The sequence below is a fragment of the Mus caroli genome, chromosome 6, assembly GCF_900094665.2.
Source record: "Mus caroli chromosome 6, CAROLI_EIJ_v1.1, whole genome shotgun sequence".
In the NCBI taxonomy this organism is placed as follows: Eukaryota; Metazoa; Chordata; class Mammalia; order Rodentia; family Muridae; genus Mus; species Mus caroli.
Genome location: NC_034575.1, coordinates 14,327,278 through 14,333,048, shown reverse-complemented (window position 1 = coordinate 14,333,048; position 5,771 = coordinate 14,327,278).

The following is a 5,771-nucleotide window of genomic DNA, read 5'->3' as shown; positions in this document are numbered from 1 at the left end:
TATATATATATATATATATATATATATATATATATATATATAGAGAGAGAGAGAGAGAGAGAGAGAGAGAGCTCAGCGCTTACAACTGCTTAAAATTGTTCGTCCCTCAGATACTATGAATTCTCAAATTTGCAATTGTTTATGCATATACAACTCATAAGAAAAAAATGCTGTTCTTTTAAAAAGACTGTCTTTGGACATTTAAGAATTTGTTCTAGATTGCCTGGACAAGACCTCTTAAGGCAATGCCATGCTAGATTTATATCCCAGGTAGATTATGGACCTTATACAAGAATAATTGGCCATATAATCTCATTTCTTTACATCATTAAAATAGTAATGGCTTAAGATAATATTTTGGTACTTTTAGAAAATGTGCATGTCAAATTGTAAAAATTTGTTCTTAGTGTCCTCAGTTTCTATCTGTTTCCACATAATGGTATTAATTCTTGAGGACTTATATATAATTATTGCAAGTGGATACTCTTATTTCTGATTAAATAAATAATTAAATAAATAAAATATGCACATGTGACTATTTAATACCTTTTCAGGCTTTCTAGTTACAACTGCTCTACAAGAGAAACAACTGAAAGTATAATTAGTCACTGCCTATGTTAATTTTTTTAATAGACTTGGTGTTCCAAATCAGAATAAAACAGATATTAAAACGGACTATAACAGTCAAGTATTTGAGATGTTTTGTCAACAACTTAATAATTCTCAAAGACAAGGTATTGTGGAACTTTAAAAACTCTATCTTCTTAAAAAACAAAGAAGGGGAGGAGTTATATCCCCGTGCACATTATTTAAATCACATTTTTATTTTTAAAAATTTAAAATTTAGATGTCAAAGAACTTACTAAATGCCTCATAGTATCTTAAAACTAGATGTAATTATGTCTAGGTGAGATGAAAAGGATCCACTTATTGGCACATGGCATGAGTCTGTTCAGATATTTAATATGGGGGGAAGGGGACAATGTTTCTGTTTTTTCCACAGAATGCTGCAGGAGCATGCTAGCTTCCAGAATGATTCCTGTGACAGGCTGACCTGTGAGTTCCTGAGTGCCCTGACAGTGGTGACAAGAACGCTGTATTGAGCACACAGAGAAGGAGGAATCAGAGAGAGCAGACACAAGCAAAATAAAGAAACTCTTCCTATCTCCACCACAGACTACAGCAAGAGAAGAGACCTGGTGCCGACTTAAAATAAAAACAACTAAAAAAGCTTACTCATGAGGCAGAGGGACTGCCTCAGAGTATTGGACAAGATTTCATGAGAGACACTGTTTTTGGCCATTTAGGCCAACTCCCTTATAGCTGTGAAAGCTTGTGTACCTTACCTGTATGCTATCTTATTGGGAAGTTTTGATAGAGTTAAGATCACTAAGTCTTTTCATATTCATTGTAATTCTTGTCAATTAACTAATTGTGTAGATCCTAATTTAGATAAGGAATCTGTTGTTATGATGTTGTTAAAAAGACCTGCTTACCTTTTGCTGCCTGTAGAGTTATGAAATAATCCTTGGTTTGAGAATTCAGGATTGCAAACTTTGAAAAAGTTAAATGAACTTATTAGACCAAAAGAGATTTGTTACAGCTCTGATTTTAGGAATTACTGCTTTAATTGCAATTCTAACTTCTTTTGCAGTATCTACCACAGCTTTAGTTCAGCAGCTGCATACTGCTCATTTTGTTAATGATATGCATATGAATATTTCTGTAGCTTTGTCAGAACTGCATATTATAGATAAAAAATTGGAGGCAAAGGTTAATGCTCTAGAAGAAGTAGTTTCAGCAATAGATTGAAACAGGATATAGCAAATATTAAGGCTAGGTTAAAAGAATTCTCAGATATTAGCAGAAGCCGTTTGGATACTTGGAACATTGAATTGGCCAGAGATTTAAAGAATAACCTAAGTGCATTGAATCCCTTGGATTGGGTTCAATATATAATCTTGCTTGCTATTATTATTGGCATTATTTTATTAGTAATCATTGTGTTTCCACTCATCTTTAGAGTTCTTCTGAGATCTGTAGCTACCATGAGGTGGGACATTCTGGAACTTCGTCTAAAAAATAAAAAAACAGGGGGAACTGCTACATCTATTCCAGTAGTGACAAGCACGACAGTCCCTGAAAACCTGGGCGCTGTCCTGAGGCGAAAAGTTTATGGAAACTTAGTCTCCTGGAACCGTGAAATCCTGTATAAAGAATGCTCCAATGTCCTTGCTTTAGTTGGTAAATGGATCTGTGTCCTTTCCCTTAATATTGCTTTATTACAAGTGCTCCTAAGGATTGATATTTTGACATAGCTAAGTTAGATTCTAGGCAGTCATTGATCCGACCTTGGGCATTGTGTTAGTCAGGGTTTTACTGCTGTGAACAGACACCATGACCAAGGCAAGTCTTATAAAAAAACCAACATTTAATTGGGGCTGGCTTACAGGTTCAGAGGTTCAGTCCATTATCATCAAGGTGGGAGCATGGCAGTATCCAGGCAGGCATGGCGCAGGAGGAGCTGAGAGTTCTATGTCTTCATCCAAAGGCTGCTAGTGGAAGACTGACTTTCAGGCAACTAGGGTGAGGATCTTATACCCACACTCCACAGTGACACACCCATTCTAACCAGGTCACACCTATTCCAAGAAGGCCACACCTTCAGATGGTGCCACTCCCTGGTCCAAGGATATACAAACCATCACAGGCATGGATAGCTAAATCACTGCCCTATCCAGAAATTTACCATCATCTAGGAAGAAGGAAGTTTGTGACCTAGAGAGGAACCAGAGTAGACACTTAGAACTATAGATAGCTGAGTTACACCCATACACAACTACTTACAATGGCCTAGGGGGAAGGTGGACTATACAATAGACTAGAATAGGAACTATGGCCAGGGCACGAAGCCCTTGACTCTGGCTTCTAAGATTAAGTAGAATTATGTGGAGCTGTTTTTGATCCCAGTTGCTAACATTGAATTTTATCCCAGTTGGTTCCTGCCAGTTCTTCCATGTTTGCATTCCTCTGTTTTGTGTAAGAATCCAGTAACCTCTTTGTACCTTGCTGGTGTGTCACCCAACTTCCCTATTTTCTTCTGTATAAAAAGTTTGATGCTAGATTTGACAAATTACATTCAGATCTTCACTCCCTTGTGTCGAGTCTGTCTGTCAATTCCCGCTGACTCCTTGCCCACCTGTGACCAGAGACCCATTCCACGAAGTCAAGGGGCCAAGAGGGTCTGCAGCAGGACTTGGAGTAGAGAGACTTGGTAGGATATAGGATAAGGTCTATAAGGTAAGGTATTTGCCTATAGGGTCTAAATGTGAAATAAAGAGAGAGGCCACAAAGATGGTTCCAATGATTACAGCTTGTGTTGCTGGAAGAACACTTATAGTTCATTTTTAAAATGATGAATATTTCAGTGGCAAGGTAGGCCAAAGTATAACTGAACTTGAAATGTGATCTTCCTTTTAAAAGTAGCTTTCTACTGTATGGTTTTATCACTTACACACACACACAGAGTCACACACAAAATACACAGATAGAAAATGTGCAGGTGTAAAGTTGTTAGTTAATGAACAGCATCTAATTGGCATAAAGATCAAGAAACAGAGCTAATGCTACTCTTTTGAAGAATCCCATGAACATTATCACTTTTTAAATATTTTAACTTTTTCTAATCTTTTTATTATTTTACTTGTTTACATTTCAAATGTCATCTCCCTTCTCAGTCTCCGCCTCCAAGAACTCCCCACCCTCTTCCCTCTTTGCCTCTAAGAGGGTGCTCCCCCTCCCGCATCACCCCTCTAGCATCCCCCTTCTCTGGAGCATCAAGCCTCCATGTGACCAAATGTCTCACCTCCCACTGATGCCAGATGAGGCAGTTCTCTGCTACTATGTAGCAGGAGCTCTGAATCGACTCATGTATACTCTTTGGTTGGTGCTTTAGTCCCTGGGAGCTCTGAGGGGTCTGGTTAATTATTATTGTCCTTTGGGGTTGCAATCCCCTTCAGCTCCTTCAGCCCTTCCCCTAATTCTTCCATTGGGATCCCTGGACTCAGTCTAATGGTTGGCTGTGAGTATCTGCATCTGTCTTAGGTGCTGACAGATTCTCTCAGGACAGTCATATCAGGCTCCTGTCTGCAAGCACATCTTGGTATCTGCAATAGTGTCAGGGTTTGGTATCTGCAGGTGGAATGGACTATACAGTGGGGCAGTCTCTGGATGGCCTTTCCTTCAGTCTCTGCTCCATTTTTGTCCCTGCATTTCCTTTAGAGAGGGACAATTCTGGGTTAAAAATTTTAGGTGGGTGGGTGGCCCCTTCCTTCCAATGATCACTTTGAAAATCACTCTGCATTCCTGATGAACATTTGCTTCCTAGCAAATGAGGTAGAGCTACATCAGAGGATAGCTTTAGAAACCTGGCAGAGTTCTGAGAAACTCACCTCGCATCCATGTGAACGGAATTAGTCATCCTCTCAATCTCATGAAATTCATGCTGAAAAGTTCTTTCTTAATAAAACAATGTGAGACAGACAGATGGTAAAAATAGAGTTATTTTCTGCATAGGTTTCAAAGTTAGAAAGTTCACAGGAGTTACCTTTAAAAAAATATATCCTGAGTTGACAAAAGAAACTTTGAAAAAGTGAAGTTGAATATACTAAGATCAAATCATCTTTACTTTTAAGGGAGCATATTTGTTAGCTAGAAATCTCCATCCTGCTGATCATTAGAATAATCATCAGAAGCATCAGAAATGCTATGACACTGGAGATCTAGTTGTAGGTTTCCTCTAGGCATGATATATCAAAAACATATATATGTGCTAAAATGGGTATGTAAGAGACTGAGAAGCAAACTGCCAGGAAGCAAGGAGCAAGATTAAACTTTAAGATGACTATTCGCGTCTTAATCCTACCAAAAGAAAGCAATAACACTCTGGCAATAAAAATCTTACACCTGAAAATTGTAGCTATTTGTTCCTGTGGGTGTCAGAAACCAAGCTGATTTTGAAGTTAAACATTAAGTACATCTAAAAAGGCACCATATCTGTTTCCCATGTGGATGTGGTAGAACAAGAGGCAAAATGGAGGCAGAGCATAATCGAATCTGCGTTGGATCCTTCATCAGCTGTTTCTTGACAGATAGCCGTTTCAACAGCTACTCACACTGAACTGAATTATGTTTAAAAGAACTAAGGGCAGCCATTGTGTCTTACCTAAAGTGTCCATTAACTGAAGAATGGTTAAGATATGTGGTACATATATATAATGAAATAATGTTTATACATTAAAAGAAGACTGTCAATCTGCAAAGCTATGAATGGAACAAGGGACCATTATGTTGAATACAAAATTTGTTTTTTAAAGACAAGCAATCATGATGCTACTGATCCATCAGTACCAACTGATGCTACCCCAGGGAAATTGAAAATAGTAGTTAGCAGTTACTAATACAAGAAGAAGATAGAAATATGGAAAAGTCAACTAACTGATACATAATTAGAAAGCAACAACAACAAAAATCTAGCATACTGTAATACAGAGACTAGCTATATATTATGATTATGTGCTATAATTCCTTGATGAAAAAAGGTTTGAGAGTCGGAGGACAGTGACCTGCCCTGCAGGGAGCGCCATCTTGGCTCCGGGACTCCGCCGAACTTAGTCTGTACAGGTCAGAGTGGGGACCACGGGGGCAGACGGCTTCTGGGACAGGCGGGAGCCACAGAGCCGCTGAGGCAGCACCCTTTTGGGGCCGCAGAC